Genomic DNA, 12,500 nt, shown 5'->3' with positions numbered 1-12,500 from the left:
CACCATTCTGTGTAAACTCTAGAGACTGTTGTGTGTGAAAATCCCAGCAGGAGATCAGCAGTTTCTGAAACACTCAAACCAGCCCATCTGGTACCAACAACCATGCCACAGTTAAAGTCACAGAGATCAGACTTCTTCCTCATTCTGATGTTTGATGTGAACATTAACTGAAGCTCTCGACCTGCATCTGCATGAGTTTATGCATTGTGCTGCTGCCACGTGATTGGCTGATCGGATAAGTGCAGGAATGTGCAGGTGTAGAGGTGTTCCTAATAAAGTGGACAGTGAGGGTATAAATATTGTGAAACATATGTATCATAGAAATACCTTAGAGAACTGTGATATACTGTTTCCTTCATAATGCTCCAGTAGCGTTTGCAGAGAAGCAGCCCTATATCATGATGCTCCCATCACCATGCTTCACTGATGCTCACGCGATCATACGCACAACCTGTCTTTCTCCAAATATGATGAATTAAAATATTACCAGAGAGTTCTATTTTTATTTCATCTTTTGTCCCAAAAGAGTTCTGATTTGTCAAAATGCTTTCACATCTCTGTGCTTGTTTTTTAGCAGAGAACTTTAGCATGAGGTGGAGGAAAAGGTGTGAATACGGAGCAGTTCGCTGCTTACTGTATTGTTCGCTGTGTAACTGTTGCTCCTGCTGCTTTCAGGTTGTCCTGCAACTCTTTTCGACTGACAGCTGAGTTCTCTGTCTTCACCTGAGAGCGTGTTGTGAAATCAGGTGAGGTTCACGTCACCGGTCCGGAGGTGATGTTCGAGATCTTTGCTACGGCTCTGTAGCTTCTTCCACTCGAGTGGAAGTTGTCTTCCTGAGAACTTTAGGAAGCTCCTTCACCTTCACCATGATTGCTACTCGGTGCGTGAAATCTTCAACAGCACCGTCTTGGCAATGCCTGAGAACACGCGTCTGCAGCATTTATATGCAGAACTTGATTTATTTTAAAGTAACCTTTACATACATATTTTTATTATAGTGTCTAAATACTTTTTCGTCTTTGTTTATACGTATTTTTTTGTTCATATTTCTAAGCACAAAGTAAAAAAGAAATTATTTGCGTAAACATGAAGTGGATAAATGCACTGAAAGTATAATAAATACCAAAAACAAAAGTGTCACAATAATTATTTCCCCTCACTGCATTTATAAAATATAAACAATTTAATTTAATTTTTTTGCTTTTTTCTTTCTTTCGATTTTACTTTTTATTTTATCTTAAACGTACTTTTGTCAGTATGAAGAGAACAACTCCCTCAGGAGGAAGAATTAGAGGAGGGGAATTATGGGAATTGGCTCACTTGTCCATACCGGTACAGACCAGATACGACACACACTCTCACACACACACACACACACACACAGATATACGCACACACATACGCACACACACATACGCACACACACATACGCACACACACATACGCGTGCGCGCCAGAGGTTAAAAGAAACGCCTTGCTAACACCGGCTTCCGACTGCACCCTGACTGATGGAGCCAAAATCCTGAAGGGAATGTTTCGCTGTGTGTGTGTGTGTGTGTGTGTGTGTGTGTGTGTGTGTGTGTGTGTCGCGCTAGGAGGAAACGTGACCCATTCTGAAGGAGGCCCAGGTTAGAGAGGTTCTCTCAGGGTGTGTACTGTTATTCTTTCGGGGACGGAGAGATGGAGAGATGGACGGAGGGATGGAGAGGTGCGGCTGCAGTAATCAGAGCAGTTCACACACACACACACTTCCCGCTCGCGAACTGAAAACGACACACGCAGAGCTACTGGGAATGCCACACACACACACACACACACACACAGGGGGGTGTTAGGTGTTTGAATGGCAGGAAATCCCTGAGATGTTTTCTGTTCTTACAGAGAGAGAGAGAGAGAGAGAGAGAGAGAGAGAGAAAGACAGAGAGACAGAGCGAGTAATACATCTGTCTCACTCTCTCTTGATCTGTCTCACTCACAATCTCTATATTCATCTTTGTCCGTTTGTCTCACTCTCCCATATTCATCAGTCTTACTGCACGTCCGTCTGTCTCACTCTCTCTCTCCGTATTCATCAGTCTTACTGCACGTCCATCTGTCTCACTCTCTCTCTCTGTATTCATCAGTCTTACTGCACGTCCGTCTGTCTCACTCTCTCTCTCCGTATTCATCAGTCTTACTGCATGTCCATCTGTCTCACTCTCTCTCTCCGTATTCATCAGTCTTACTGCATGTCCGTCTGTCTCACTCTCTCTCTCTGTATTCATCAGTCTTACTGCACGTCCGTCTGTCTCACTCTCTCTCTCTCCGTATTCATCAGTCTTACTGCACGTCCGTCTGTCTCACTCTCTCTCTCTGTATTCATCAGTCTTACTGCATGTCCGTCTGTCTCACTCTCTCTCTCTGTATTCATCAGTCTTACTGCATGTCCATCTGTCTCACTCTCTCTCTCCGTATTCATCAGTCTTACTGCATGTCCGTCTGTCTCACTCTCTCTCTCCGTATTCATCAGTCTTACTGCACGTCCGTCTGTCTCACTCTCTCTCTCCGTATTCATCAGTCTTACTGCACGTCCGTCTGTCTCACTCTCTCTCTCCGTATTCATCAGTCTTACTGCACGTCCGTCTGTCTCACTCTCTCTCTCCGTATTCATCAGTCTTACTGCACGTCCGTCTGTCTCACTCTCTCTCTCCGTATTCATCAGTCTTACTGCACGTCCGTCTGTCTCACTCTCTCTCTCCGTATTCATCAGTCTTACTGCACGTCCGTCTGTCTCACTCTCTCTCTCCGTATTCATCAGTCTTACTGCACGTCCGTCTGTCTCACTCTCTCTCTCCGTATTCATCAGTCTTACTGCACGTCCGTCTGTCTCACTCTCTCTCTCCGTATTCATCAGTCTTACTGCACGTCCGTCTGTCTCACTCTCTCTCTCCGTATTCATCAGTCTTACTGCACGTCCGTCTGTCTCACTCTCTCTCTCCGTATTCATCAGTCTTACTGCACGTCCGTCTGTCTCACTCTCTCTCTCCGTATTCATCAGTCTTACTGCACGTCCGTCTGTCTCACTCTCTCTCTCCGTATTCATCAGTCTTACTGCACGTCCGTCTGTCTCACTCTCTCTCTCCGTATTCATCAGTCTTACTGCACGTCCGTCTGTCTCACTCTCTCTCTCCGTATTCATCAGTCTTACTGCATGTCCGTCTGTCTCACTCTCTCCATTTTCTTCAGTCTTACTGCATGTCCATCTGTCTCACTCTCTCTCTCCGTATTCATCAGTCTTACTGCACGTCCGTCTGTCTCACTCTCTCTCTCCGTATTCATCAGTCTTACTGCATGTCCGTCTGTCTCACTCTCTCCATTTTCTTCAGTCTTACTGCACGTCCATCTGTCTCACTCTCTCCATTTTCTTCAGTCTTACTGCACTTTCATCTGTCTCACTCTCTCCATTTTTTTCAGTCTTACTGCTTGTCCGTCTGTCTCACTCTCTCTCTCCATATTCATCAGTCTTACTGCTCATCCATCTGTCTCACTCTCTATCTCTGATTTTCTCTGTCTCACTCTGACTTCGTCCATCTGTATCTCTATTTCTATGTTCATGTCTCACTCTCTGTCCATTTGTCTCTATCCATCTGTCTCTCTCTATATGTCTTTTTCTCTGTCTCACACTGTCTCCTCCTGTCTCACTCACAGTGTCTATATTCTCATTCTATAAGAGACAGGGAAAGAGAGAGATAGAGAGATGGAGAGACAAACACAGAAAACCAAAAACTGACAGAACAGAGTGAGAAAGAAAGAGAGAGAGAACATCCAAGCCCCTCTACATCCACCTGTCTGTCTCTCCATGTCCCTCTTTCTCTCTTGTTCTCTCTTTTTCTTTCTCTCCATCCATCTCTATCCCTCAGTCATATCCCAATTTGCTGCCCACTTATCAGAGGCCCTGCCCACATCCCAGTGGCCCCACCCATGCCTTAGAGGCCCCGCCCAATTCCAGGAGGCTCCACCCACAGCTCCTGGACGGTCTAATGTCTTTTGTACACTTTTCTGGCCACAGGCTTCAGGATCTTACATCTCATTGGCTCTTTTACTTGTTGTGTGTGTGTGTGTGTGTGTGTGTGTGTGTGTTTGTGTGTTTGTGGAGAGAGAGAGAGAGCTGGATTAACACCACTCACTCTATTGTGAACACACACTCCACAAAAAAACAAACACTCACACACACACACACACACACACACACTCCATCATGGACACTCTATTGTCCATTGTGAGTGCACACTTCACACACTCTGTGGTTAACACACTGTGACAGAGTCTGCCTCACACACACACACACACGCACACACACACACACACAAATGCGCGCACACACGCACACTCAGATGATTTGCATCTGTAATCTAACCTGATGAAGCTGTGCACACACACACACACACACACACACACACATATGCGCACATACTTTGAGTTGCTGAGTAGGCTGTGTGTGTGTGTGTGTGTGTGTGTGTGTGTGAGACATGGCTGAGTCCTTGCAGGAGTCCAGAGGAAACCCCACCGCCTCACACTCCTTTCACACTCTTATTAACTCCATAAATACTTTATAACTTCATACTTAAAACTTTATACTTAAAAACGCTTTATTTATCTGTCTCACTCTCTGTCTCCATCTGTCTCACTCTCTGTCTCCACCTGTCTCACTCTGTCTCCACCTGTCTCACTCTCTACTGTTCACCTGTCTCACTCTCTGTCTCCACCTGTCTCACTCTCTACTGTCCACTTGTCTCACTCTCATTCTCTACGGTCCACCTGTCTCACTCTCTGTCTCCACCTGTCTCACACTGTCTCCACCTGTCTCACACTGTCTCCACCTGTCTCACTTTCTACTGTCCACTTGTCTCACTCTCATTCTCTACGGTCCATCTGTCTCACTCTCTGTCTCCACCTGTCTCACTCTCTACTGTCCACTTGTCTCACTCTCATTCTCTACGGTCCACCTGTCTCACTCTCTGTCTCCACCTGTCTCACACTGTCTCCACCTGTCTCACACTGTCTCCACCTGTCTCACTTTCTACTGTCCACTTGTCTCACTCTCATTCTCTACGGTCCATCTGTCTCACTCTCTGTCTCCACCTGTCTCACTCTCTACTGTCCACTTGTCTCACTCTCATTCTCTACTGTCCACTTGTCTCACTCTCATTCTCTACGGTCCATCTGTCTCACTCTGTACTTGTCCCCCTTATCTTACTCCGTTTCTACTTGTTTGTTTTAACAGTCTCTCTTCCTGTCGCTCATCTACCCATCTGTCTCTCATTTGTTATCAGTCTTCATTTCTATTCATCTTTCTCTTGTCCTATCCCGTTCACACGATCCATCTGTCTGTCTGTCTCTCTCTCTCTCTCTCTCTCTCTCTCTGGTGGAAAATTTCAGATCTGTGTTCGAATGTCTTCCAGGCCAGACAGAAAGCGTTAGAGGACAGACAGATAGAAGGAAGAAAAAAAGAGGAAAAACGAAGAGAAAGAAAGACTGATAAAGTGAGAGAGAAAGACGAATATAAAGAGAGAGCAAAGGAGTGAAGATGAGAGACACAGACGCAGGGGAATGTGTCAAAACCTGCCGATGCCCGTGTCGCTGCCTCCACCCTGCACAGTGTCTGAGCATGCAGAGCGACACACACACACACACACACACACACTCACACACACACATATACACACCTTTGAGTGTGACTCCTGCTGAAGTCAGGAATGTGAGGAGGAGTGGAACTCAATCACTCAATGGCCTCCTGTCTCGCCGGGCAAATCTCATCAAACAGAGAAGTGCTTAAGGGAGGGAGGGAGCGAGGGAGGGAGGAACGATGGAAGGAGAGGAAAGAGGGAAAGAGGGATAGATGGAGGAGTGAGTGAGTTAGTAGAAGTGGATAAAGAAGTTAAGGAAGCGAGCACAAAATGTCATGCTCAAATTATCTGTATTTCACTTTGACATTCAGTGGTGGAGAGAGCCGTGGCTGTCCGTGCAGCGGGAGCGGCCCGGCGCCGTGCGGCTAGGTGCCCTTGCGTGCAGCGTTAGCGTCGGCGCTAACCGTCTCTTTCAGGGCCGTCACCGAGCGAGTGCGGCTAATAACGGGCCTGCGCTTTAACGCTGCCTTTTAACGCATCGCCGCTCAAGTGGGTGGAAAGGAGCGCGCTTAAGAGCAGAGGCGGCCGCTAGCGAGTAATTGGGGTGAAATCCTGACGGGTGGTGCGTCCAGAGTGACGCGGAATCACTGAGCACGTCACACACACACGCACACACACACTGTCTGAAAGACAATAATACACACTTATACACACACACACACACAAACACTGTCTGAGAGACAATAATACACACTTATACACACAAACACACACACACTGTCTGAGAGACAATAATACACACTTATACACACACACACGCACACACACTGTCTGAGAGACAATAATACACACTTATACACACACACGCACACACACACACACACACACACACACACACACTGTCTGAGAGACAATAATACACACTTATATACTCTGCAGCAGGACCAATTTAAAGCAAGTTCTATTTATTTATATATTTATTCCTTTAACAAAAGCTTTTAATATTAATATTAATATTAATAATAATAATAATAATAATAATAATAATGATAACAATCAAGATCCGAAGTGCTTTACTTATTCCTTTTTACATTTTCACTTCTTTTCTGATGCCACTATATTTAATGTCAGAAAGAGGGAGAAAGAAAGTAATAGATTGAGAGGAGGAGAGAGATAGAGAGACAGAGACAGAAGGTGAGAGACAGAAACATAGAAGGACAGACAGATAGAAAGAAAAACCCAAGCCCGAGGAAAGAGAGAGACAAATAGACAGACACACAGACAGAGAAAGAAAGAAATGGTGAGAGACAGAGACAGACAGACAGACACATAGAGGAAGAGACGGAGAAAGAGACAGATAGAGAAAGAGATGGTAAGAGAGACAGACACACAGAGAAAGAAATGGAGAGAGAGAGAGACAGACAGAGAAAGAAACAGAGAGAGAGACACACAGAGAAAGAAACGGAGAGAGACACACAGAGAAAGAAACAGAGAGAGACACACACACACAGAGAAAGAAATGGAGAGAGAGAGAGAGAGACAGAGAGACAGAGAAAGAAACAGAGAGAGACACACACACAGAGAAAGAAACAGAGAGAGACACACAGAGAAAGAAACAGAGAGAGACACAGAGAAAGAAACAGAGAGAGACACACACACACAGAGAAAGAAACAGAGAGAGACACACACACACAGAGAAAGAAACAGAGAGAGACACACACAGAGAAAGAAACAGAGAGAGACACACACAGAGAAAGAAACAGAGAGAGAGACACACAGAGAAAGAAACAGAGAGAGAGACACACAGAGAAAGAAACAGGGAGAGAGAGACAGACACAGAGAGAGAGAGACAGGCACAGAGAAAGAAAGAGAGAGAGACAGAGAAAGAAACAGAGAGAGAGACACACAGAGAAAGAAACAGAGAGAGAGACACACAGAGAAAGAAACAGAGAGAGAGAGACAGAGAAAGAAACAGAGAGAGAGACACAGAGAAAGAAACAGAGAGAGAGAGACAGAGAAAGAAACAGAGAGAGAGAGACACACAGAGAAAGAAACAGAGAGAGAGACACACAGAGAAAGAAACAGAGAGACACACAGAGAAAGAAACAGAGAGAGACACACAGAGAAAGAAACAGAGAGACACACACAGAGAAAGAAACAGAGAGAGAGACACACAGAGAAAGAAACAGAGAGAGAGAGACAGAGAAAGAAACAGAGAGAGACACACAGAGAAAGAAACAGAGAGAGAGACACAGAGAAAGAAACAGAGAGAGAGAGACACAGAGAAAGAAACAGAGAGAGAGAGACACAGAGAAAGAAACAGAGAGAGAGAGACACAGAGAAAGAAACAGGGAGAGAGAGACAGACACAGAGAGAGAGAGACAGGCACAGAGAAAGAAAGAGAGAGAGACAGAGAAAGAAACAGAGAGAGAGACACACAGAGAAAGAAACAGAGAGAGAGACACACAGAGAAAGAAACAGAGAGAGAGAGACAGAGAAAGAAACAGAGAGAGACACACACACACAGAGAAAGAAACAGAGAGAGACACACACAGAGAAAGAAACAGAGAGAGACACACACACAGAGAAAGAAACAGAGAGAGAGACACACAGAGAAAGAAACAGAGAGAGAGACACACAGAGAAAGAAACAGAGAGACACACACAGAGAAAGAAACAGAGAGACACACACAGAGAAAGAAACAGAGAGAGAGACACACAGAGAAAGAAACAGAGAGAGAGAGACAGAGAAAGAAACAGAGAGAGACACACAGAGAAAGAAACAGAGAGAGACACACAGAGAAAGAAACAGAGAGAGACACACAGAGAAAGAAACAGAGAGAGACACACAGAGAAAGAAACAGAGAGAGAGACACACAGAGAAAGAAACAGAGAGAGAGACACACAGAGAAAGAAACAGAGAGACACACACAGAGAAAGAAACAGAGAGACACACACAGAGAAAGAAACAGAGAGAGAGACACACAGAGAAAGAAACAGAGAGAGAGAGACAGAGAAAGAAACAGAGAGAGACACACAGAGAAAGAAACAGAGAGAGACACACAGAGAAAGAAACAGAGAGAGACACACAGAGAAAGAAACAGAGAGAGAGACACACAGAGAAAGAAACAGAGAGAGAGACACACAGAGAAAGAAACAGAGAGACACACACAGAGAAAGAAACAGAGAGAGAGACACACAGAGAAAGAAACAGAGAGAGAGACACAGAGAAAGACAGAAACAGACAGAGATAGAGAGCATACAATAATAGAGTGAGACAGGGAGACAGAGAGAGAGGAAAACTGGAACAGAAAGTGAGAGACAGACAGACAGACAGACAGGATGAGTAAATGTCATTAGTGAATAGTTAGACTGTGTGTGTGTGTGTGTGTGTGTGTGTGTGTGTTTGTGTGTGTAAGATGGGGCAGTGGTGGTCAGGGAGACACAGCTGCAGGGGATTAATGTCCCTGAGACAGGAATGTACTCACACACACACACACACACACACACACACTCAGTTAGTGAGCGTTGTCCCTGCGTCCCAGTCAGGAGGAAGTTCAGGACGTAGGCAGCGTTTTTAAATACAGATGCGATTAGAAGAAAAACTGAATGTTTACAGCCATAACTCAGTTTGTGTAAAGAAGATAAAGATGTTTATTAGAGAGCTGATGCTCAGATGATGTTAGTGGCCAAATACTGCACATTACTGAGAGGGTAAAGCTTAGCTCACAAGAAACTAATAAAACAGCAACAGTTACTGCAATGAAAATAATAAACACTTACCATAAAATAAACAATAACCGCTCCAGTCATACGCAGGGCAGAGGGACACGCCTAACCACCGCTAAACCGCACAGGGGAGGATATTAAAGAGTGCTTTATTAAACTCTCTGTGTGTGTGTGTGTGTGTGTGTGTGTGTGTGTGTGTGTGTGCGCGTGTGACCTGAGGTGTGCCTCAAGGTCCCGTTCTAGGAACGTTTTGTTTTCCCAGAGGACGAGTGCAGAGGAGCAGGAATGTGGACACACGGTGAGGACAGCAAGAAGGGGGGAGAGGGAGAGAGAGAGAGAGAGGGAAATTGAATTGAGAAAGAGAAGTAGAGAAAAAACAGAAGAGATGGAAACAAAGCAAAATTGAGCAAGAGACAGAAAGTGACAATGAAGAGAACTACATAGAGAGAGAGAGAGAGAGAGAGAGCGAGAGAGAGAGAGAGAAGTGAAGAGAGAGGGAGGAGAAGTAGAGAAAAAACATAACAGAGATGGAAAGAAATCAAAACTGAGCAAGAGAGAGAGAGAGAAAGTGACAAGGAAGTACATAGAGAGAGAGAGAGAAAGAGAGAGAGAGCGAGGGAGAGAGATTTCTATATTGATGCTTTGACAATCTTGTATGTAAACAATCATGCCAATAAAGTACTTTAAATTGAATTGAGAAAGAGAGAAGTAGAGAACAAACAGAACAGAGTTGGAAAGAAAGCAAAATTGAGCAAGAGAGAGACAGAAAGTGACAATGAAGAGAACTCCATAGAGAGAGAGAGAGAGAGAGAGAGAGAGAGAGAGAGAGAGAGAATTTCTGATACTTTTAAGAGTTCCCTCCACGGCAGAGAAGCTTAATTGCAGCTTGTTTGTGTCTCTGTGGTTTGTAAAGAGTTCGGTGTGAAATCTGTTTGTATAATCTTATAAAACGATGGTTCTTTAAAGGTTCTTTCAGAGTTCTCTGTTTCCAAAATAACACATTTCTGAAACGGTTCTCTGAAGAACCATTAAGGGTTTCAACAGCAAGACAGCTATAGAAGCTTTAATTCCAGCTTATCCATTCGTACAGAAGCTATGCACCACCACGCGGCTGTGGTTTGTGAAACCTGCCAGGGTTCTACACAGAACCTCTAAGAGTTCCTTCAGAAGCAGAACTGAAGAAGCTTTAGGTCTTCTGAACGTTCTCAGAGTGGAGTTTGTAATTATCGTCTCTGCTAACGTCTCTTATATTCAGTATTTTCCAGAAACTACAGCCATGTCCTTGTTATTATCCTGTCTTTCCCTGCGCTAATCTTCCGGCTCGTTAGTTCCCGCTGTGAGTGAGAACCGGATCGGGATTGTGGCGTGTTTTGTGGATCCTCTGGTTTGTGACTGATGAGCAACAGATGGATGTTTAGTGTAAAATCCGTGTAGTATAATTTTAACCAGATTGTGAGATGGGTGTGCTGTATCACTCAAAACCGCAGATACACATCTACACAACCGTGCAGCGTGTGTGTGTGTGTGTGTGTGTGTCTGTCTGTCTGTCTGTCTGTCTGATGGTCTGTTTAACACATTTGGATCTGAGTTATGATAGCAACATCACACACAAACCTGTATAAACTCTGTAAATGAGTGACATCCACTCGGGCAACGTTCCAATATCAAATCCTGATAAATGTCGTAAGTGTCACGCTTTTCTTCAGGAATTTTATAAACAATGGCCAACTCCACTTTTACAATCACAAACAGCTGACTGGACGTTAAAAAAAAAAAAAAGAAAAAAAGAAAAGTTTTCTCTCTGCCGTTTATTTTTTTTTTTAACAAAATTCAAGTTTTGTAGACATTAAATGAAAATATCATCACTGAAGCTACTGATTTTTTATCTTTAATTTTGCTAGCTTGTTATTAGCGAATAACTACGCACAGCTGCATGTAACTGAGATGCTGCTGTTGATCTCTGGATTGTGATTGGTCAGAAGGTGTTGATTAATTTTCTTTAACAGCAGCTCTGACAGTAGCGCAGGTTTATATTAACGCACACGTTCTAATACGTTATTGTTTCTATAGTAACAGCTCATTCACAGGGACTCGTACTTGATCTGGTGAAGTTTTTTGTAAGGAGAAATGTGTTTATATAACAGTGATGGAAGGAGTCTCCAGTGTCAGCGCTTTGTAACAGTCAGAGGTAAAGCTGTAACTAAGTTTTGCGGCATCTTCAGGACAGAGGAGTTTACGCTTCTTTGCGGTTTCTCACTAACATGCAGAACAATCTGCGTGTTTTTTGTCTTATTAACTTGAAGAGAGAGAATAAAGAGGCTGGTGAGGGAACGAGTGTTATAGCTGCTATAACGTAAGTGACAACAGGAACTAACTTGTTTCACGAAGGTTAAATGTAACTATAAAACAGAAAATAAAATGAAGTTGTGTGTAAACATTTTCATGGTCAAACCGAACTAAAAATTCCTGGCAGATTGATGAACGTTTCCGTAACACTGATTTCCTTCCTGCTTGCGTACGTATGTCGCTAAACACCAATCAGCTGTTAATGATCAAGCATGTTGATGGCACAGCTGATTTACATTTAGCCACACCCACAAAACTCCATAAAAGGTGAAGCTCAAAATGATAAAATGACGACTGAATGGTGACAGAAAGAAATGTCTCAGAGGCACAAGTGGAAGTTATTTTGACTCAGGTCTACACAATTAAAATATTATTAGCGTTGTAACACATAAGATATAATAATCTAACACAAATTTACACAAACTTAGAAGCTGTCATTGGATCCGAATGTTTTTCCGAACGAACTTGATTTTCATAAATTCCACACTTTTGCGTAAACGCGCCTCTGAACAATTTACGAATAAATTCATGTGTCTCCAACGTGATATGAGCTTCAGTGTAAATATAAGTATAATGTATTGTGACAAACATCTTTACTGATCTGTTGATTTGAGTGATGATAGCAACGTAATAAACTAGAAATCGAAATAAAGACTCTTTCAGGCCGTACAGATGCGACACTGACTTTTTAAATCCACCATTTGTAGGACATTTCAGCTGCCAGGAATGTGAGCCGGAGCGTTTCCTGTGCGGCTCATCATCAGACTGCTGAGTCTGAGACGCTGCCTCATGCTCCATGTTGGGGATTTCCCTGACAAA

At 43.8% G+C, this 12,500-nt stretch overlaps 1 protein-coding gene across 2 annotated transcripts in view; it reads right to left on the bottom strand.

Moving 5' to 3' along the window:
* Window positions 1-12,500, bottom strand: part of bnc2 (basonuclin 2) — a 204,030-nt gene that overhangs the window by 153,212 nt on the left and 38,318 nt on the right. The gene's annotated exons all lie outside the window — the stretch shown is intronic.

The sequence above is a fragment of the Pangasianodon hypophthalmus genome, chromosome 3 (genome assembly GCF_027358585.1).
Source record: "Pangasianodon hypophthalmus isolate fPanHyp1 chromosome 3, fPanHyp1.pri, whole genome shotgun sequence".
NCBI lineage: Eukaryota > Metazoa > Chordata > Actinopteri > Siluriformes > Pangasiidae > Pangasianodon > Pangasianodon hypophthalmus.
Note: the sequence above shows the minus strand (reverse complement) of the source record. Positions and strands in the feature narration are given on the sequence as shown.